At 36.2% G+C, this 24,613-nt stretch overlaps 1 protein-coding gene across 4 annotated transcripts in view; it reads right to left on the bottom strand.

The window, feature by feature from the left end:
- Positions 1 to 24,613, bottom strand: part of NUBPL (NUBP iron-sulfur cluster assembly factor, mitochondrial) — a 222,774-nt gene that overhangs the window by 78,348 nt on the left and 119,813 nt on the right. The gene's annotated exons all lie outside the window — the stretch shown is intronic.

Below are 24,613 nucleotides of genomic sequence, written 5' to 3'. Positions count from 1 at the left end.
AACATCCCTGAATAAATATATTATGTTTTGTTTAATCCCTATATAATTCCTTACAATCTCAATGCTTGTGTTTTTTACATGACAAGCCACAATAAACCTATGTTGAATAAAGAAATAAATGGAGAAATGAGCAAAAGAATAAACAAGGAAATCTACGTAGAATAAAATATGTCTCGGCAAAGAGCCAATCTGAAGAAGTTCCCAGATTTATACCATTTAATAGGAGAGAGTAAAGAAGAGAAGCAGATAATAGCATATTTCTGGTGGAAAGGTCATGATCTACAACTCCATATGCTACACATGGAGGATGATAAGAGGAACCACCTTGGCCATGACCCAAATAAGCCCAACTCTGCAGCACATATTGTGCTGTAGAGGGAAAGCTTCCTAAGGACACAGGAGGGGATGTACCGGACTGAATCATCTATGTATCTCCAATAAATATTAGGGTAAAATTACTTTGTCAATTAAACACATCATTTTATTCTAATAACCCTTATGAACAACCTCCCTTAAGCATTATGTTGAAATGACAATACTTACTTGGAAATATATATGTACTTATATAAACATATATTTATTTGTTTATATATGTATATATATATTATATATTTATTTTAAACAAATACATTGTTTATGTTTTTTTGTTTTAAAGATTTTATTTATTTATGAGAGAGAGAGAGAGAGAGAATGAGTAGGGGGAGGGGCAGAGGGAAAGAGAGAATCTCAAGTAGACACTATGCAGAGCATGGAGCCCGACATGGGGATGGATCTCATGATCCTGAGATCATGACCTGAGACAAAATCAAGAGTTGGACATTTAACCGACTGAGACATCCAGGCGCCCTTCTATTTTTTTTTTTTTAAATAAAGAGAAGATCTCATAGTTTTATAGTTTCAGCTCCTCTAATATATTTATCTATAAAGTATTTCTCAGTTCCTTCTCGATAGAAGATATAATTATAAGTGTTTCATTATAATTCACATGTCATGAAATGTTTGCCAAATTTTCATATCACATATAAACACATATCACAAATTTTAACCTCTACTTATGTAGATACAAAAAAACAGTTCTTAAGATAAAATGTGACACTAATTACCCAAAATACAAATATTTTTAAATAAATGCTACAAGAAAATTTGACATTTTGTGAATTTTTTGAAATCTTTCTGAAGCTTTGCTATAAAGCTAATTCTGTTGCACATGAGCCTTTGAAAATACTAATAATGAAAATGCCAGCTGAATTTTAAATACTTTCACTATGCAACAAAACTATATAATGTTGATATTCTAAAAGTAAAAGATTAATAATATTAATATTCCTAGTATTCAACAGCTTCATAAACATTTAATTGACTCACTCAAAAAACATTGACTGAGTAGCAACTATATTTGCGAGGTATTTGTAGGGAAAGTGCTGGAAATCTAAAAGTGAACAAGATAGTTAAGATCTTACCACAACCCACATATAACTTATACTCTAATGGGTAGAAACAATGAATAAATAAATAAATAGAAAAGGAAATGTCAAATCAGGATGAGTATTCTGATGAAAACAAAACTAGATTAGATGATTGTCACAGCTAGCTGTTCTCAGGTGACATTAAAATGAGGCCTGAAAAAAAAATCAAAACGAGAACTGAATGCCAACAGGGGACAGATACTGAAGATCTAGGGGAAGAAGGTTCCAGATAGAACATCAAGTTCGGGCGCCTGGGTGGCTCAGTGGGTTAAAGCCGCTGCCTTCGGCTCGGGTCATGATCTCAGGGTCCTGGGATGGAGTCCCGCGTCGGGCTCTCTGCTCAGCAGGGAGCCTGCTTCCCTTTCTCTCTCTCTGCCTGCCTCTCCGTCTACTTGTGATCTCTCTCTGTCAAATAAATAAATAAAAATCTTCAAAGATGAACCGAAATTAAATGAAGCAAAATAAAAAACCCCAAAACTTAAAAAAAAAAAAAAAGAACATCAAGTTCAAGAGCTGTAAAGTAAGAATGAATTTGGGGTATCTGAAGAAAAGTATAATGTGAGCAAGGGTGAACACGCCAGATATGGGGTAAGTAGATGTCAGATTGTGTCAAATCTGCTAAAATAAAGAGTTTGGATTAGAGTCTAAGTGCAAAGGCTTTTTGTTTTAAATTTAATTATAGGAAGTTTAAATGTGTGTGAAAAAAAGAGAACAGAGCAAAAGGGATCCACATATATTTATCATCCAGTTTCAACAATTATCAATTCATGCCTAGTCTTGCTTTATCCGTACCTTTATTCATTCCCCATCTACCCCCGAGACATACCTTTTTTTTTTTTTTAAGATTTTATTTATTTATTTGACAGAGAGAAATCACAAGTAGGCAAAGAGGCAGGCAGAGAGAGAGGAGGAAGCAGGCTCCCTGCCGAGCAGAAAGCCCGATGTGGGGCTCGAACCCAGGACCTGGGATCATGACCTGAGCCGAAGGCAGCGGCTTAACCCACTGAGCCACCCAGGCGCCCCCGAGACATACCCTTTTTTTTGTTATGTTAGTCACCATACAATACATCATTAGTTTCTGATGTAGTGTTCCATGATTCATTGTTTGCATATAATACCCAGTGCTCCATGCAATACATGCCCTTCTTAATACCCATCACCAGGCTCACTGATCCTCCCACCCCCTCCCCTTCATTTATACACATTTTAACATATATCACTAAAAGATAAGGACTCTTCTTACAAATATAACCCCTACCAAAAGTACTATCACTAAATCATTATTTTCAGTAATAATTTATTAAAATCACCAACTATCTAGCCAGTGTCCAAATTTTTCTGTGTATCAATTTTTTCTGAAGCTCACTGGTTCAAGTCAAATCCAAATAAGGTCCAGATTCTGCAGTTACTAAGTTTTGTGGTCTTTTTTTTTTTTTTTTTTTTTTTATTTGACAGAGAGAGATCACAAGTAGACGGAGAGGAAGGCAGAGAGAGAGAGAGAGAGGGAAGCAGGCTTCTTGCTGAGTAGAGAGCCCGATGCGGGACTCGATCCCAGGACCCTGAGATCATGACCTGAGCCGAAGGCAGCGGCTTAACCCACTGAGCCACCCAGGCGCCCCGTTTTGTGGTCTTTTAATCTATAGATTATGATTCCATCACTTTTTTCTCCTTACAATTTACTTGTTGGGAGGAAAAGAAAAACCAGGTTACTTGTCCTACCGGATTTTCCACACTCCAGATTTCCTGATGGCATCCTTACAGTATCACTTAACATGTTCCTCTGTCTACTGTATTTCCTACAAACTGGTAGTTAGATATGAGTGTTTATCCAGATTCAGATTCAAACTTCTAGCAAAACTACTCTATACCATAGCTGATGTTATGGACTCTGATTGGGAAGCATATAATGTGTTCTCTCTACATGCATATATTAGCAGTTAGTAATAATTACTCTTAAATCTATTATAATACTTAATTAGGAGTTGTAAAATATTGATATTACAATTCTATCATTCCTTCTTTATTTATCAACTGAAATACATCAGTAAAGGAAAAACTTCCTTCATCAACCATTTGCTTAACAGTGTAAGAAAAATGCTTGATTCTCTTTATTTTTAAGTTTTTCAAATAATAAAATGGCTGCTTAGTGTACTGATTAGTTTTAGTAGTGAAGTTTTTAAAGATCTTTCTAAATACTGTCAGGAGAATACAGTGGTATGTAGGAAACCAAGAGTGAAAGCACCGACACCACTTAGGAGGCTCTTGCAGGAGTCTAAATGACTCCTAATGATGATGAGTTATACGAGGATGGTAGAGAAGATGAAGAAAAGCAGACAAATTAAATATATAATAGTTCTGTCAGCTAAAAAAAAAAACTACAAGGTGAGAAAATAAGATATGCACAAATAAATTCTAAATATTACAAATACAGATAAAATATTTCAATAATTGAAGAGAGAGATATCCTGGACCTATAGGAAACTGTTGAAAAGAAAGGAGTCTAAGTTCATCTGCAAAAGCTATTAAGTCTAAAGAATTTTTTAAAAAAGATTCCATAAGATCTTCAATATAAACATTAAAATATATAAAATTCTATTTCTTGTGTACAGTTATAAAATATTTTGAATTCTGAGACAGGATTTTCTTTAAATACTACATTTTATCTTACTTTTAAATGCTTCTCTTGACATTTATTTTAAAAGAAAGATAATTAACTGTTTTGTGCTTCTGTATATTTTCCTTGCTGAGAATCATGAATGTTTTAATGCAAATCAGCTCCACCAAACATCTTCATAAATGACATTATGTATTCTGAATATCAATTATTCAAAAATGCATAGTCAGAAGATTTCCAAATCGTTTGTTTAAACACAGAATGTACAAATATCAAACAATATATCAACATTCTCTGTAATACAAAATAGATCCTTTATATTCATGTATATGTCATAAGGCAGACTGACTCTTAGCCTTAAATGTTTTTGCTAATCTACATTCTCCATCTAAAACAGCACATTTTTTTTCTCATTCCACTTCATTCCCACTGCCTCCCCTTGGTAAAATTTTCTCTGTTTCTCCTTTCTCATTCTCCCTTTCTAGATGCTAAGCAATCCCCAAATACAGTTTGTTACTCTGCCAATCTTCTAATAGATTATCCTCACCCTGTAAATAAGGTGAGAAATAGAGTTATAGCTTAGCTTGACAATAGCAAAGCACATATTTTCATTCCCTTTACCTTTCTCATTGCTATTTCTTTGACCTCCTCTCAAAAATACTTTCTCCTACATTCAACTGTAAAAATGAGTGTAATATAGTTTCCAAGGAGTTGGGTTAGAATGTCACCCTAATTACTTTAAATAAGTTAGAGATATGCAGACCCAGAATTTCAAGAATTTCAAGGATTATCTGATCCCAAGGAAAACTGTTCAGGCTTACTGAATCAGAATAAGCATTTTAATAAAAACTCCAGGTGATTTGTGGACAGTCAAGTTTGATATCTTAATAGATTTTAATAGCTATGTAGCTGATAGATAATAGGAAAGACATAGGTAGTAAGTGGATGATACCATAACATGATCTTTGAGAGAGAAGTGAGTTTTTATAATTCAATAGTTAAAGAACATTAATTATATAACGCCAGTAGAGAATTAGGCAAATCCTAATAACATCTCTGGAGCTTGAGAATTCAGAGTAAAAAAGGATCACAGATATTCTTTTATTATTTTGGTATGGTTTTCCTACCCCCTTCCTTTATATTTCTCCAGGTTTATCTTCTGTCTTGGGGTTTGGTTTTTGTTATATTTTTTCATGTTTTTATTTTAGATTGCCTTCAATTTCTTCTGTAGAAATATGGGATATTTGGGGCACCTGGGTGGCTCAGTGGGTTAAGCCACTGCCTTCAGCTCAGGTCATGATCTCAGGGTCCTGGGATCGAGCCCCATATTGGGCTCTCTGCTCAGTGGGGAGCCTGCTTCCCCCCTCTCTCTCTGCCTGTCTCTGCCTACTTGTGATCTCTCTCTCTGTCAAATAAATAAATGTTTTTTTTAAATGGGATATTTAAAAAATCAATTCAAAAAAGTATTCATACATATATACATATATCCACACTCTTGTGTATACCTTTCTCTAACCTAATTTACTGACCAACTTACTTTCAAAAATTCTGTGTATGTCTATCCAATCTTATTAAAATATCTCCATGGAAATATTCTTTGCCTAACCTCCAAAGTTTTTAAAATGAACATAAATGACCAAATATTATATAACAGAATTTTCCCCCACTTTCTCCCTAAAACTAAACTTTATGAGACCAGGGATGGATATACCTACACAACAAAACACAATTTTGAAGAACATCTATTCATAAATCACTACCAAAAACTCCAAAGAAAAAGAGAAATTGGAAAGTTTAGTTTAAGACATTCTTCATGTAGGAAATAAAAAATCTTTTATTCCTAACCAATTAATGAACTAACATATGCTTTAAGTGCTATGAGAAATGATAAAATTTGAAGGTATTTCTCTCCTCAAACATTAGGTGACACATTCCTGCCTTGGACTGTTCAGATTATCATTACCTTCCTGGCAGAAAGAAAATACATGAAGAGATATTTAAATCTATTCTTCAAAGTACCTGGAAGCATACCAAATAACAGTATAAAATAAAAACAGGAGTTGAGAAGACAAGGAACAAGGAAGGCCCATCCCAATCAGCTGAATCTGAAACTCAAGCTCACCAAATTTAGTCTATAAAAAAGCAAACCTCACATGACAAAAATCACTTATCACAAACTCTGTAAGGTTGTAGCATCTGATGAAAAAAATACCTAATGATTAAACAAACCATGTAACTGGCCATCTCTTATCTCAGTTCTCCAAATAGTTTGACTTTCAAATTATTTTTTTTCCTGAGTAATTAAGCCCCCTTTTAATTTTTTTTAAAAAGATTTTGTTTATTTATTTGTTAGAGAGAGAGAGAGTGAGCACAAGCAGGGGGAGCAGCAGGCAGTGGGAGGAGCAGGCTCCCTGCCAAGCAAGAAGCAAGGCAAGACTGGATCCCAGGACCCTGGGATCATGACCTGAGCTGAAGACAGACAGTTAACCAACTGACTCAGACATCCCACATTTGTGATATATATAGCCAGGAGGTAAAACAAACCACAATAATTTAAGTGAAACTGAGGACATCAAATACCTTGTTCAGAATATGTGAGTTATGACCTAAGGGGTGACAGTTATTTTTAAAGTTAGTATTAACCACTTAAAAGCACTCAAATTCTTAAGTGCTGTATTTAAATATAAAGGTAATCATGCAAAATTTGTAGAAGGCCTGCGGTGAACCATTACTTTTATTTCTTAAGTAAAAACTGAGCTTCCAAATGAAACTTTAGAGTAATTTCAAAGAAAAAAAATAAATGGAACAGAAAGGTCAGCGATAGAAGAGTTATGGGTTCAAACTGCCTAAACTCTTTTCCATAGAGAAAGAAAGAAGTAATTCAACTATTAAGTTCAACTAGCACGACCCGAAAATTTTAATCATTATTGTAGTTCTGAATATATACTAATGAAAAGATGTATAAGTTATGGAGATAGTGTCAAATTTTAGGGTACTGGTATACATATGGTTCACTTGATTTACAACCAAGGTACCACTATAATTAAGTATTGGAACAACTGGATATCCACGAGAAAAATAAAATTAGCCTTTACCCTTTTTTCACACCATTTTAAGTATTAAATTGAGAGGAATCATAGACCTAAATGTAAAAGCTGAAATAACCAAGCTTCTAGAAGAAAATATGGGAGGGAGGAATGCAATAACTGGGTGCTGGACATTAAGGAGGGCCCATGATGTAACAAGCACTGGGTATTATATAAGACTGATAAATTATGGACCTCTACCTCTGAAACCAATAATACATTATATGTTAATTAACTGAATTTAAATTTAAAAAAATTTTTTTAATGCAAAAGAAAGAAAATATAGGGGAATATTTCTGTGAGTAGGTAGCTTTCTTAAATAATACATAAATTTATAAGAAAAAAAATCTGATAAACTACTTAACCAAAACAAAGAACACTCTATATCAAAAGTAACCATTAAAGAAGTAAAGACACAATCCACAAATTAAGAGAAGATAACTGCAATACATCTGAAAAGGGCTCATATGCAAAATATATAATGAATTCCTTTAACTAAGGAAAGACAAACAACACAATTTAAAAATGGACAGAAAAAGTCATTAAAAAAGGAGATCCAAAGAGCCAATAAGCATTACTCAATGATAAAATGAATATTAAAGCCACAATGAGATATCACAACATACCCAACAGAATTGCCAAGAAAGAGATCATACCAAGTGTTGACAAGGATATAGAACAACTAGAACTCCCCTATATTAACAGTTGGAGATAAAATTGGAATAAACACTCTGTAAAACTCCCTTGGTAGAAAAAAACTAAAATTTAATGTACATTCACTCCAAAACCCAGGAATCTTACATTTACATATATACCAAAAATGAAATTAATGCATCTGTATACCATAAAGCATGCCTAAGAATGTTTATAGCAGGGGCACCTAGGTCACTCAGTGGGTTAAAGCCTCTGCCTTCGGCTCAGGTCATGATCCCAGGGTCCAGGGACAAGCCCCACATCGGGCTCTCTGCTCAGCGGGGAGCCTGCTTCCTCCTCTCTCTCTACCTGCCTCTCTGCCTACTTGTGATCTCTGTCAAATAAATAAATAAAATCTTTAAAAAAAAAAAAAAAAAAAAAAAAAAAGAATGTTTATAGCAGCATTAGTCATAATAGCCCCAAACTACAAACAACCCAAGTAGCAAAGAGAAATGGTATACTGTGGAATACTATATAGCAACAAAAAAGAACAAAGAAATCAGGAGACAAAAATGGAAACACTGCAGGCTCCTGAACTTCCCTCCTCCCATAGACACACCAAGTGTACAATAACACACAAAGCAATTCCCTCTAAGTGAATCCAGAAAGTAGTTGTGTGATATGGTTTCACTTATATGTGGAATCTAAAAAACATGAGATACTGTGGACTCTGAAAAACAATCTGAGGGTTTGGGGAGGGGCGGAGGGTAGAAGGTTGTGTGAGCCTGGTGGTGGGTATTATGGAGGGCACGTATTGCTTGGAGCACTGGGTGTGGTGCATAAACAATGAACTCTGGAACACTGAAAAGAAATTTAAAAGATAAGTAAAAATTAAAAAAAAAACCCACAAATGAACAAACAGAAACAGACTTATAAATAAATACAGAGAACGAACTGGTGGTTGCCAGGGGAGAGAAGTGAGGAAATGGGCCAAGCTGGTGAAAGAGATTAAGAAGTACACACTTATGTAAAGTAACTCACAGGGAAGAAAAGTATAGTATAGGGAACACAGTCAGTAATATTGTAATAACATTGTATGGTGACAGATGGTAATTACACTTATAGTGTAAGTACTGCATAATGTATAGAATTACTGAATCACCATGTTGTACACTTGAAATTAATGCATTGTGTCAACTACACTTCAATAATAAAATTTAAAAACATATTCCAAAGGTATTTTTTTCTTTCAAGATTTTATTTAAATTCTAGTTAGTTAACATATAGTATAGTATGTTTCAGATGTCCAATGGTATTTTTCATAGAAACAGAACAAACAATCCTAAAATTTGTATGGAACCATAAAAGACTCTGAATAACCAAAGCAATCTCAGGAAAATGAAGAAAGCTAAAGGTATCACATTTCCTGATTTCAAACTACACTACCAAGCTATAGTAATCGAAACAGTATGACACTGATTAAAAAAAAGATGCATACATTAGTGGAACAAAATAGAGGCCAGGAAAAAGTCAAGCATGTATGTCCATAAATTTTCAACAGAGGACACAAGAATATACAATGGGGAAAAGACAGTGTCTTCAACACACTGTGCTGAAAAAAACTGGAAAACCACATGCAAAAGAATGAAACTGGGCTCTAGTATACAAAAATTAATGCAAAGTGTATTAAAGAATTGAAAGTAGACTTGACTGTAAAACTATGAGAAGAAAACAGGGGCATGCTCCTCGAATCAGTCTTGGCGATGATTTTTTGGATTTGACACCAAAAGCAGAGGAAGCAATAACAAAAATAAACAAGCGGCACTACATCAAACTAAAATACTTCTGCTCAGCAAAGGAAACCATCAACAAAACAAAAATGCATCCTATGGAAAGGGAAAATATATTTATAAGCCACATATGTAACAAAAGGTTAATACCTAAAATATACACTCATACAACTCAATAGCAAAGAAACCACATTTTAAAATGGGCAGAGGATAAATCTTTTAAGGGGGAGGCACCTGGGTGGCTTAGTCAGTAGCCTCCAACTCTTGGTTTTGGCTCAGGTCATGATCTCATAGGTCATGAGATGGAGCCCCATGTCTGGCTTTGTGCTCTGTGAGGAGTCTGCTTGAAGATTCTTTCCCTCTGCCCCTCCCTCAACTTGCTTTCTCTCTCTCAAATAAATAAATCTTTTTAAAAAAACACAAATAAATACAATGAGCAAAGGACTTAAATAGACACTTCTCCAAAGAAGCTATACTAATGGCCAATAGGTTACATGAAAAGGCACTCAACCTCACTATCACCAGGGAAATGCAAATCAAAACTGAGAGATATCACTTCCACCTCACCTTATCACTGATAAGATAGCTTATCACTGATGGGATATCACTTCCATCTTATCAAAGATAAGAGGTAAATGCTGGCAAGGATGTGGAATAAAGGGAAATATTATACAATACTGGTAAAAATCTTAATTGGTACAGACAGAAAACAGTATGAAGGTCCCTCAAGAAATCAAGAACAGAACTACCATGTGACATCCCCTCTACCAGCTAGAAATCCCACTTCTGGGTATAGATCTAGAAACAAAACCACTATATTGAAAAGATATCTGTACTCCTATGTTTACTCCAGCACTATTTGCAATCACCACGATATGGAAACAATCTAAGTGTCCTTTGATGGATGAATAAAAATGTGGTGCGTACATACAATGGAATACTGTTTAGCCTTTTAAAAGAAGGAAATCCTGGGGGCCTCGGTGGCTCAGTCCTTAAGTATCTGTCTTCAGCTCAGGTCAGGATCCTGGGATCATGGGTCCTGGGATCAAGCCCCACCACGGGCTCCCTGCTCCATAGGAAGACTGCTTCTCCCTCTTTCACTCACTGTGCTTGTGTTCCTGTTCTATCTCTCTCTGTCAAATAAATAAAATAAAGTCTTTAAAAAGAAGGAAATCCTGCCATTTGCAACATGTATGAACATGGAAAGCATTATATAGATTAAAACAAGCCAAACAAAGACAGACACTGCACGGTATCACTTATATGTGGAAATCTTTGGGGGAAAAAAAAAGCTGAATTTATAAAACAGAGTAGAATGGTGGTTACCAGGGGCAGTAGAATAGGGAAAATAGGGAAAGGGTAGTAAAAGGATCCAAACTTTCAGTAACATGGTAAATAAGGACTGGATGTAATATATAACATAGTGACTACTGTTGATAATATTGTATAATTGAAATTTGCTAAGAAAGAGCTTATGTGTGCAGACACACACACACACACAAAAGTATGTGAGATAATGGATATGTGAATTAACTTGGTGGGAATTCTTTCACAATGTATACACATATCAAATCATCATGTTTTAGACTGTAAATATATATTAATTTTATTTATTGAAATGCCTCACTAAAGCTGAAAATGAAGAAAACACCAAGGATTCATGTAAAAACATGGATGAATCTCATAGCATTATGTTGAAAGAAAAAAGTAAGGCATAAAAGATTCTATTACATGAAGTTTAAGGACAAGCAAAACTCATAAATACTTAAGTAATACACTAAAGTATACCTCAAACATTCTCACCACACACAAAATGAAGAATTGTTAACTATGTAGGACAATGCATGCATTAATTAACCTGACTGTGATAAACATTTCAAAGTATATGTATGTCATCTCATCACATTGTATGCTTTAAATACATACAATTCTACTTATTAATTATACCATGCTGAAAAATAAACATGCATGGATGTATATATAAATAAATATCAATCAATTAGTCAATCATATACTAGTTACCTCTGAAGTTAGCACTGAATGGAAAGGCACAAGAGGGTACACCCTGGGTAATTAAAAATATTCTAGAATTTGATCTGGGTAGGAGTTATGCAGGTATGTATAATATATTAAAAGCTAGTATACCTTACACCACTGTTAAATAGTTTTAAAATGATAATTTTAAAGTTAGGGTGTTGGAAAAAAGGCAAAAACAAGTGTCAAAAAAATCTGAGGGGAAAAGTATTATCACAAACGGCCGCCCAGTCCTTTTGGGAAGCAACATGGCTTTTTATGTATGTCTATATGATATAGATATGTATGTATGTAAAAGAAAAAGTCTCTGACATACACAGAAAATATTTTTCATACAAATATTTATAATGAGCAGTGCAAACAAAACACTAAATTTCTAATAATGGGGAAAAGTTGGGAAGACTGAGTTACACATACTCACTCCGAAACATACAACCATCATAATTGTGTTTACCATTTATTGAGAAGAGGTTTTACATGTCACTGTAGCAGTTTATAAAGCATGATTCAGATATTCATCACACAAGTGAAATAAAAACAAGTGATATACATGTCTGACTGTTCAAGATTATGAATGTAGACATACCCTGATTTTTAAAACCATGGTAGCAGTTCTGCTTCTCAGTTAAAAGAATTAGTGGGAGACATCTAAACAACAGGCACAGAACAGAGAGAATCTGTTCCCCCAGACTCTTCCGTTATTTGAACCTACATTCAAACAATTTTAGTTCTTGGTTCAGATACCACTTGTGGAAGTAAACAAGGTAGAAGTGACAGCATATAATCCATAATTTTCCTACTGCTTGAAATAGCTACCTTTACCTAATATATGTTCATTTTGCATGGAAAGCTACTAGTTCTACAGCAATAACAAAATGACACAAAGAAATTGACCTGAGCTTTAGTTCTTAACCAGATGCAATTTTGACCTCATCCACACCACAGGACATTGGCAATGTCTAGAGAAAATTTTAATTGTCACAAAGAGGGCTGCTACGGACATTTAATGGATAGAAGTCAGATACTCTTCCAGTGCCCAAGGCAGCCCTATTCTCTTCCCAGTAAAAGACTATCCTGTCTAAAATGTCAATAGCAAAATTGAAAAACCTGAACCAGGAGTTGCCTGACTATAAAATTTTATGTCATCGGATCATCCCTGATTTGTCTTCTTGGCTATAATCGGGAGGTCAACAGTTAGATCTACAACATTTAAAGAAGACAGGCAGCTAGCAAAAACCCTGAGTAGGTACAAAACCATTTTTGGAACCTTATCTGTGACCAAGGTACATGGTATTCCTGCTATAACATTTCATATCCTCTATTATAAATAATATCCAATATCTACTTAAAACATGGTAGCCAAAGCAATAGTCAGAGGAGTGCTTATAGTATATTTATGATTCAAAATAAGATTCAACTAAAAATTTAGAAAATAATAATAAACCTTGAGAAAATAGGAGGGGAAAGTAATTTAATAGTGAAGAAATTCATGCTCTATAAAAACAAAAAGCTGGAGATTTAACCTCGACAGTAAACAATTACAAAAATATGTCTTAACTGAAGAAAATTATAGACCAACATCCCCCATAAGCACTAAAAGAAAACTCTTAAAGTATTAGAAAGTAGGATTTAATCTTAGGAATACAAGGTTAGTTTAACTTACAAAAACCAACATAGTTTACCAATTGGCAGAATAAAGAATAAAAACTATTTAATCCTAACAACAGATGAAGAAAAAGCATTAGACAAATATCCATTATTAATAATGACTTTTCAGCAAAGTATGAATAGAACTATCTGAAGCAGATGGATGGTATCTGTGAAAAAGTAAAGCTAACACTACTTAATGATGAGATATTAAATGCTTTTCTCCAAAATCAGGAACAAGGTGAAGAAATCCATTCTCAACACTTTTATTCTATGATGTACTGAAAAAAACTGAGTCAGTACAATATGACAAGAAAAAGAAATAAAAGGTATAAATATTAAATTTCTAAAAATGGGCAGAAGTTGAAAGATTGATTTATATATACTCACTTTGAAATGTACAGTTACTACAATGAGTTACCATTTATTGAGAGAATGTTTTATGTGCCACTGTAGCAGTTTGTGAAGCATGCTTTAGGTAATTATCACATAAGTGAAATATAAACAAGTAATGTGCTTTTCTGACCAAGATTCTTTATTCCTAGATAACATGATTACAAATGCAGAAGACCCTATTAAATACACAAATATACCAGGTTAAATTATTTAGTAATGTAGTAAGATACAAGATCAATGTATAAAATTGGATTGTGTTTCTATATACTGGCAAAACAAAATTAAAATGAAATTAAAAACAAAACAATATTTAAAGTAAGCCTAACAAAAGATATGCAAGTTTACTAAACTACAAAATACTACTGAGAGAAATATTTTTACAAACCTAAGTAAATGGCCAGATATATAATATTTACAGAAGACTCAACATTGTTATGATAGCCAATTCAGCCCAAACTGAGGTACAGATTCCACACAATCACCAGCAAAATTCCAACAAATACTTATTTTGAAGAAGTTGACAAGCTAATTCTAAAATTTCTATGGAAATGCACATGATCTAAAATTCCCAAAACAATCTTTAAAAAGAAAACAAATCTGAAGTTTTATACCACAGCAATCAAGAACACACAGTATTGGTGTGAGGGAGAGAACAGAATACAGAATCCAAAAACAGATCCCACCACATACTCACACGGTTATCTATCTATCATCTATCTATCTATCCACACATATATATGGACAATGTGTGGGTTAAGAGCCTGACTCCTTCACCTGCACAGTCAAAAATCCACATATAATTTGTGAGTCCCCCAAAATACAACTACTAATACCCTACTATTGCTCGGAAGCCTTAATGAGATAACATAAACAGTAAATTAACACATATTTTGTATGTTACATGCATTATATATTGCATTCTTACAATAAAGTAAGCTAGAGAAAAGAAAATTAAATTAAGAAAATTGTGAGGAAGAGAAAATAAATTTAGTACTGTACCGTATTTACCAAAAAGTCCATACATAAGTGGACCCATGTGTTCAAATCCATGTGGTTCCAGAGTCAATTTTAAGTATATTAAAATTTTTTAAAAATATATATCCTACTGGTTTGCTTCTCTAGGTGAAATGTGACACAGATTTTAAAATATTTAGGAGACACACAAACCAGTTACACCATATTTGTTTGGGTACAGGCTTGAACAAAATGTAAAAAAATTCATAAAATCACTGAGGAAATTTAAACACAGACTGGATATTTGACAATATTAAGGAATTTTTGAAAATTTTTTCAATGTAATAATAGTATTTTGCATATTTTTAAAAGATGCAAATGTAAAACTTAAGATACTATTACACTCTTTATAGAATGGCTAAAATAAAAAAGAATGACAATACCAACTATTGAAAAGATTGCAAAGCAAATGAAAATCTCATACAGTACAGGAAACGACTTGTACAAAATGTTTGTAATAGCAGCTTTATTCTTATTTTTAAATTACTTTTATTGACATATAATGTATTATTTGTCCAAGGGTAGAGGTCTGTGAATCACCAGGCTTACACATTTCACAGCACTTACCACAGCACATACCCTCGCCAATGTCCATAACCCAACCATCCTCTCCCTAACCCCCATCCCACAGCAATCCTCAGTTTGTTTTGTGAGATTAAGTGTCTCTTATGGTTTGTCTCCCTCCCAATCCCATCTTGTTTCATTTTTTCCTTCCCTACCACACAAAGCCCCCGCCGTGCCTCTCAAATTCCTCATATCAGAGAGATCATATGATAATTGTCTTTCTCTGACTTATTTTGCTCAGCATAATACCCTCTAACTCTATCCACATTGTTGCAAATAGCAATATTTAATTTCTTTTGATGGCTGCATAGTATTCCATTGTACACACACACACACATACATACACATATATATCTTCTTTATCTGTTCATTTGTTGATGAACATCTAGGTTCTTTCCATAGTTCGACTATTATGGACATTGCTAGCAGATCTATTCTAACCACACACACACACACAAAAAGAGAGACAATCCTGCTGTGCATCAACAAGACTGTAAATAAACAACCACATTAATATAATCAAATATTATTCAACAATAGAAAGAACAGATTACTAATACACATGGCATTGATAAATCTCAAAAACTTTCTATTGAACAAAGGAAAAACTAATCTGTGATTTTAAAAATGCAGAAAGTGGGGGCACCTTTCTGAATTTTAAAAATTCAGAAAGTGGGTGGCTCAGTGGGTTAAAGCCTCTGCCTTCTCCTCAGGGTCCTGGGATGGGGCCCCACATCAGGCTCTTGGCTCAGCAGAGAACCTACTTCCCGCTCTCTCTCTGCCTACTTGTGATCTCTCTCTCTCTCTCTGTCAAATAAATAAATAAAATCTTTAAAAATAGAAAGCAAATAAAATTAAAAAATTCAGAAAGTAATTATCCCAGGGATGGGGAAAGAAAATTACTGAAAAGGAGCACTAGGGAAGTTTCTGTTGTAATGGAAATACTCTTTATCTCATTTTGGATGTTGACTACATGGATATAACTGATATCCAAAACTCACCAAAATGTTCAATTATTTATCCTTGCACCTTATCTTATGTAAACTATACTTCCCTAAAATAAATACAACCAACCTATCAATAAAACCAGCTTTTTTCCTCAGACTAGTAAAACAAAGTAACATTTTGACAAGTCTCATTAAGAAAATATTAGAAATAGGGGGGAGGAGTCAAGATGGCAGAGAAGTACAGGCTGAGACTACTTCAGGTAGCGGGAGATCAGCTAGATAGCTTATCTAAAGATTACAAACACCTACAAATCCAACGGGAGATCGAAGAGAAGAAGAACAGCAACTCTAGAAACAGAAAATCAACCACTTTCTGAAAGGTAGGACTGGCGGAGAAGTGAATCCAAAGCAACGGGAAGATAGACCGCGGGGCGAGGGGCTGGCTCCAGGCAAGCGGCGGAGCAATGGAGCACAAAATCGGGACTTTTAAAAGTCTTTTCCGCTAAGGGACATCGCTCCAGAGGCTTAACCAGGGTGAAGCCCGGGCGGGGTCAGCGCGGCCTCAGGTCCCGCAGGGTCACAGAAGGATCGGGGGTGTCTGAGTGTCGCAGAGCTCACAGGTATTAGAACGGGGAAGCTGGCTACAGAGACAGAGCCGAGGAGTGACTCTCAGCTCGGGGTTACCTTGAACCAGTCGCAGGCTCGGTCAGCTCAGAGCGCGGCCGGAGGCCAGGGTGGCGGGAGTCATTGGGTGCTGTTCTCTGGGGGCGCACTGAGGAGTGGGGCCCCGGGCTCTCGGCTCCTCTGGGCCGGAAAACAGGAGGCTGCCATCTTCATTCCCACCCTCCGGAACTCTACGGAAAGCGCTCAGGGAACAAAAGCTCCCGAAAGCAAACCCGAGCGGATTACTCAACCCGGCTCCTGGTAAGGGCTGTGCAACTCCGCCGGGGGCAGACACTTGAGAATCACTACAACAGGCCCCTCCCCCAGAAGAGCAACAAGAAACCCAGCCAGGACCAAGTTCACCTACCAAGGAGTGCAGTTTCAGTACCAAGGAGAGCAGCGGAATTCCAGAGGAGGAGAAAGCAAAGCACGGAACTCATGGCTTTCTCCCCATGATTCTTTAGCCTTGCAGTTAAATTAATTTTTTTTTCTTTTCTTTTTCAATTTTTTTTTCTTCTTCTGCTAAATTTTTTTAACTTTTACCCTTTTCTTTTTTAACATTTTTTAACTAGTTTATCTAATATATATATATATTTTTTTCCTTTTTATACTTTTTCTTTATTGGTTTTCCTTTTTTAATTTTTTTTTCTTTCTTTCTGAACCTCTTTTTATCCCCTTTCTCCCCCGCCACAATTTGGGATCTCTTCTGATTTGGCTAAAGCATATTTCCCTGGGGTTGTTGCCACCCTTTTAGTATTTTACTTGCTCCTTCATATACTCTTATCTGGACAAAATGACAAGGTGGAAAAATTCACCACAAAAAAAAGAACAAGAGGCAGTACCAAAGGCTAGGGACCTAATCAATACAGACATTGGTAATATGTCAGATCCAGAGTTCAGAATGACGATTCTCAAGGTTCTAGCCGGGCTCGAAAAAGGCATGGAAGATGTTAGAGAAACCCTCTCAGGAGATATAAAAGCCCTTTCTGGAGAAATAAAAGAACTAAAATCTAACCAAGTTGAAATCAAAAACGCTATTAATGAGGTGCAATCAAAAATGGAGGCTCTCACTGCTAGGATAAATGAGGCAGAAGAAAGAATTAGCGATATAGAAGACCAAATGACAGAGAATAAAGAAGCTGAGCAAAAGAGGGACAAACAGCTACTGGACCACGATGGGAGAATTCGAGAGATAAGTGACACCATAAGACGAAACAACATTAGAATAATTGGGATTCCAGAAGAAGAGGAAACAGAGAGGGGAGCAGAAGGTATATTGGAGAGAATTACTGCAGAGAATTTCCCCAATATGGCAAAGGGAACAAGCATCAAAATCCAGGAGGTTCAGAGAACCCCCCTCAGGATCAATAAGAATAGGTCCACACCCCGTCACCTAATAGTAAAACTGACAAGTCTTAGTGACAAAGAGAAGATCCTGAAAGCAGCCCGGGAAAAGAAGTCTGTAACGTACAATGGTAAAAATATTAGATTGGCAGCAGACTTATCCACAGAGACCTGGCAGGCCAGAAAGAGCTGGCATGATATATTCAGAGTACTAAACGAGAAAAACATGCAGCCAAGAATACTATATCCAGCTAGGCTATCATTGAAAATAGAAGGAGAGATTAAAAGCTTCCAGGACAAACAAAAACTGAAAGAATTTGCAAATACCAAACCAGCTCTACGAAAATATTGAAAGGGGTCCTATAATCAAAGAGAGACCCTAAAAGTAGTAGATCAGAAAGAAACAGAGACAATATACAATAACAGTCACCTTACAGGCAATACAATGGCACTAAATTCATATCTCTCAATACTTACCCTGAATGTTAATGGGCTAAGTGCCCCAATCAAAAGACACAGGGTATCAGAATGGATAAAAAAACAAAACCCATCTATATGTTGCCTACAAGAAACTCATCTTAAACCTGAAGACACTTCCAGATTTAAAGTGAGGGGTGGAAAAGAATTTACCATGCTAATGGACATCAGAAGAAAGCAGGAGTGGCAATCCTTATATCAGATCAATTAGATTTTAAGCCAAAAACTACAATAAGAGAGGAGGAAGGACACCATATCATACTCAAAGGAACTATCCAACAAGAAGATCTAACAATTTTAAATATCTATGCCCCTAACGTGGGAGCAGCCAACTATATAAACCAATTAATAACAAAATCAAAGAAACATATCGACAATAATACAATAATAGTAGGGGACTTTAACACTCCCCTCACTGAAATGGACAGATCATCCAAGCAAAAGATCAACAAGGAAATAAAGGCCTTAAATGACAAACTGGACCAGATGGACATCACAGATATATTCAGAACATTCCATCCCAAAGCAACAGAATACACATTCTTCTCTAGTGCACATGGAACATTCTCCAGAATAGATCACATTCTTGGTCCTAAATCAGGTCTCAACTGTTATCAAAAGATTGGAATCATTCCCTGCATATTTTCAGACCACAATGCTCTGAAGCTAGAACTCAATCACAAGAGGAAATTTGGAAAGAACCCAAATACATGGAGACTAAACAGCATCCTTCTAAAGAATGAATGGGTCAACCAGAAAATTAAAGAAGAATTGAAAAAATTCATGGAAACAAATGATAATGAAAACACAACGGTTCAAAATCTGTGGGACACAACAAAGGCAGTCCTGAGAGGAAAATATATAGCAGTACAAGCCTTTCACAAGAAACAAGAAAGGTCTCAGGTACACAACCTAACCCTACACCTAAAGGAGCTGGAGAAAGAACAACAAAGAAACCCTAAACCCAGCAGGAGAAGAGAAATCATAAAGATCAGAGCAGAAATCAATGAAATAGAAACCAAAAAAACAATAGAACAAATCAACGAAACTAGGAGCTGGTTCTTTGAAAGAATTAATAAGATTGATAAATCCCTGGCCAGACTTATCAAAAAGAAAAGAGAGAGGACCCAAATAAATAAAATCATAAATGAAAGAGGAGAGATCACAACGAACACCAAAGAAATACAGACAATTATAAGAACATACTATGAGCAACTCTCCGCCAACAAATTTGACAATCTGGAAGAAATGGATGCATTCCTAGAGACATATAAACTACCACAACTGAACCAGGAAGAAATAGAAAGCCTCAACAGACCCATAAGCAGTAAGGAGATTGAAACAGTCATCAAAAATCTCCAAACAATCAAAAGCCCAGGGCCAGATGGCTTCCTGGGGCAATTCTACCAAACATTTAAAGAAGAACTAATTCCTATTCTCCTGAAACTGTTCCAAAAAATAGAAATGGAAGGAAAACTTCCAAACTCATTTTATGAGGCCAGCATCACCTTGATCCCAAAATCAGACAAGGATCCCATCAAAAAAGAGAACTACAGACCAATATCCTTGATGAACACAGATGCAAAAATTCTCGCCAAAATACTAGCCAATAGGATTCAACAGTACATTAAAAGGATTATTCACCACGACCAAGTGGGATTTATTCCAGGGCTGCAAGGCTGGTTCAACATCCGCAAATCAATCAATGTGATACAACACATTAATAAAAGAAAGAACAAGAACCATATGATACTCTCCATAGATGCTGAAAAAGCATTTGACAAAGTACAGCATCCCTTCCTGATCAAAACTCTTCTAAGTGTAGGGATAGACGGCACATACCTCAATATTATCAAAGCCATCTATGAAAAACCCACCGCAAATATCATTCTCAATGGAGAAAAACTGAAAGCTTTTCCGCTAAGGTCAGGAACACGGCAGGGATGTCCGTTATCACCACTGCTATTCAACATAGTACTAGAAGTCCTAGCCTCAGCAATCAGACAACAAAAGGAAATGAAAGGCATCCAAATCGGCAAAGAAGAAGTCAAACTATCACTCTTCGCAGATGATATGATACTATATGTGGAAAACCCAAAAGACTCCACTCCAAAACTGCTAGAACTTGTACAGGAATTCAGTAAAGTGTCAGCATATAAAATCAATGCACAGAAATCAGTTGCATTTCTCTACACCAACAACCAGGCAGAAGAAAGAGAAATTAAGGAGTCAATCCCATTTACAACTGCACCCAAAACTATAAGATACCTAGGAATAAACCTAACCAAAGAGACTAAGAATCTATACCCAGAAAACTATAAAGTACTCATGAAAGAAATTGAGGAAGACACAAAGAAATGGAAAAATGTTCCATGCTCCTGGATTGGAAGAATAAATATTGTGAAAATGTCTATGCTACCTAAAGCAATCTACACATTTAATGCAATTCCTATCAAAGTACCATCCATTTTCTTCAAAGAAATGGAACAAATAATCCTAAAATTTATATGGAACCAGAAAAGACCTCGAATAGCCAAAGGAATATTGAAAAAGAAAGCCAAAGTTGGTGGCATCACAATTCCGGACTTCAAGCTCTATTACAAAGCTGTCATCATCAAGACAGCATGGTACTGGCACAAAAACAGACACATAGATCAATGGAACAGAATAGAGAGCCCAGAAACAGACCCTCAACTCTATGGTCAACTAATCTTCGACAAAGCAGGAAAGAATGTCCAATGGAACAAAGACAGCCTCTTCAATAAATGGTGTGGGGAAAACTGGACAGCCACATGCAGAAAAATGAAATTGGATCATTTCCTTACACCACACACGAAAATAGACTCCAAATGGATGAAGGACCTCAATGTGAGAAAGGAATCCATCAAAATCCTCGAGGAGAACACAGGCAGCAACCTCTTCGACCTCAGCCGCAGCAACTTCTTCCTAGGAACATCGCCAAAGGCAAGGGAATCAAGGGCAAAAATGAACTATTGGGATTTTATCAAGATCAAAAGCTTTTGCACAGCAAAGGAAACAGTTAACAAAACCAAAAGACAACTGACAGAATGGGAGAAGATATTTGCAAATGACATATCAGATAAAGGGCTAGTGTCCAAAATCTATAAAGAACTTAGCAAACTCAACACCCAAAGAACAAATAATCCAATCAAGAAATGGGCAGAGGACATGAACAGACATTTCTGCAAAGAAGACATCCAGATGGCCAACAGACACATGAAAAAGGGCTCCACATCACTCGGCATCAGGGAAATACAAATCAAAACCACAATGAGATATCACCTCACACCAGTCAGAATGGCTAAAATTAACAAGTCAGGAAATGACAGATGCTGGCGAGGATGCGGAGAAAGGGGAACCCTCCTACACTGTTGGTGGGAATGCAAGCTGGTGCAACCACTCTGGAATACAGCATGGAGGTTCCTCAAAATGTTGAAAATAGAACTACCCTATGACCCAGCAATTGCACTGCTGGGTATTTACCCTAAAGATACAAATGTAGTGATCCGAAGGGGCACGTGTACCTGAATGTTTATAGCAGCAATGTCTACAATAGCCAAACTATGGAAAGAACCTAGATATCCATCAACAGACGAATGGATAAAGAAGATGTGGTATATATACACAATGGAATACTATGCAGCCATCAAAAGAAATGAAATCTTGCCATTTGCGACAACGTGGATGGAACTAGAGGGTATCATGCTTAGCAAAATAAGTCAATCGGAGAAAGACAACTATCATATGATCTCCCTGATATGAGGGAGAGGAGATGCAACATGGGGGGTTAAGGAGGTAGGAAAAGAGTTAATGAAACAAGATGGAATTGGGAGGGAGACAAACCATAAGTGACTCTTAATCTCACAAAACAAACTGAGGGTTGATGGGGGGAGGGGGGTTGGGAGGAGGGTGGGATTATGGACACTGGGGAGGGTATGTGCTATGGTGAGTGCTGTGAAGTGTGTAAACCTGGTGATTCACAGACCTGTACCCCTGGGGATAAAAATATATTATATGTTTATAAAAAATAAAATTAATAAAAAAAAGAAAATATTAGAAATAAGCGATTTAAGAACAGCTATGAAACAAAGTTTTGATATTGTAAGAAAATACTAAATACTTCATACCAATAAAATTTTCAAACTACATGAAATGGACCATTTTCTAAGAAACTACAAATTAATAAAACTGACACAAGAACAGGTAGAAAACCTGAATGAATAAATAAATAATACACACAAAAAATAGAAAACAGTCAAAGACCAACTCATAATCCTGTGAAAATAAAGGAAACATTAAAATGGAGCTGTGAGGCCCTGAATGAAGAGCTCTTGTGCATGTACCACTCATTGTTGCCTACATCATCAGCAAGAAAGAAGTTAAGAATTATTTGAACAAAAAAGTACAGTTTTCACACTGTAAATTTTATCTCCTGCTCTTTTTTTTTAAGGTTTTATTTATTTATTTGACAGAGAGAAATCATAAGTAGGCAGAGAGAGAGAGCAGGAAGCAGGCTTCCTGCAGAGGAGAGAGCCTGATGCGGGACTCGATCCCAGGATGCTGAGATCGTGACCTGAGCCGAAGGCAACGGCTTAACCCACTGAGTCACCCCGGCGCCTTTATCTCCTGCCTTTTTTTTTTTTTTCCTCCTGCTTTTAAGAAAGGAAGACCCGTCCCTGCCCCAGCAACAGCACACAAACCATTGATGGCAGCCATGAGAAGCCATCACTACCTCAAAACTACCTAAAACTCTGTTTTTCACAAATAAACCTTTGTTTAAACAACCCTTTCCAATTTCCTCCTGAAATGTAAAAAAAGCCGACCTTTCCATTGTCTCTTTGGACTTGGCTATAGGTTTGCTATAGCTTATCCTGAACTGCAATACCTCTGCTATTCTTGAATAAACTCATTTTTTACTGAAATAAAATTACTCTTAGCTCTATTTAAAATTAACTCCCCAAAAGGCATTTGATCCAGAGAGTTTTGAGGAAGAGTTCTTCCAATAAGGAAATTAATACACCAAAAAAAAAGGAAAAAAAAGTGTAATCCTACATTTAAAAACTAGTGCACTTAATCCAGCAGTGGATTAGGGAATATGATCCTAAAAATGAAAAATTTGGGGACGCCTAAGTAGCTCAGTTGGTTAAGCATCTGTCTTCGGCTTGGGTCATGATCCCAGGATCCTGGGATTGAGTCCCACGTCTGGCTCCTTTCTCAGCAGGGATCCTGCTCCTCTCTGCCTGCTGGAGGCTCCCCCTGCTTGTGGCTCCCCCTGCTTGTTTGTGCTCTCTCTTTCTTCTTTGACAAATAAATTTTTTTAAAAAGTGTATAATTTGTAGAACATCCAAAATCTTTAAATGCAATTCATTCAATTAAGCAATTAAAAAATGTTTAAGGGGGGGCGCCTGGATGGCTCAGTGCGTTAAAGCCTCTGCCTTCGGCTCAGGTCATGATCCCAGGGTCCTGGGATCTAGCCCCGCATCAGGCTCTCTGCTCAGCAGCGAGCCTGCTTCCCCACCTCTCTCTCTCAGCCTGCCTCTCTGCCTACTTGTGATCTCTGTTAAATTAAAAAAAAAAAAAAAAAAAAAGTTTAAGGGGTGCCCAGGTGGCTCAGTTAAGCATCTGCCTTTAGCTCAGGTCATGATCCTGAAGTCCCAGGATTGAGCCCCGAGTCGGGATTCCTGCTCAGCGGGAGTCTGCTTCTCCCTCTGCTCCTATCCCCCTGCTCATGTTTTTCTCTCTTGATTTTTCATTCTCTCTCTCTCAAATGAAAAAACAAAAATAAAAATAAATGTTTAAAAATCATTACCATTAGTGCCAAAGGAAGGACTGATAACTCACTCCTTTTTTTAAGAATTTGGAATATATAGCTAATCCTTGAACAATGTGGGAACTAAGGACACCAATACTCTCATAC

Source organism: Lutra lutra, chromosome 7, assembly GCF_902655055.1.
Source record: "Lutra lutra chromosome 7, mLutLut1.2, whole genome shotgun sequence".
In the NCBI taxonomy this organism is placed as follows: domain Eukaryota; kingdom Metazoa; phylum Chordata; class Mammalia; order Carnivora; family Mustelidae; genus Lutra; species Lutra lutra.
Note: the sequence above shows the minus strand (reverse complement) of the source record. Positions and strands in the feature narration are given on the sequence as shown.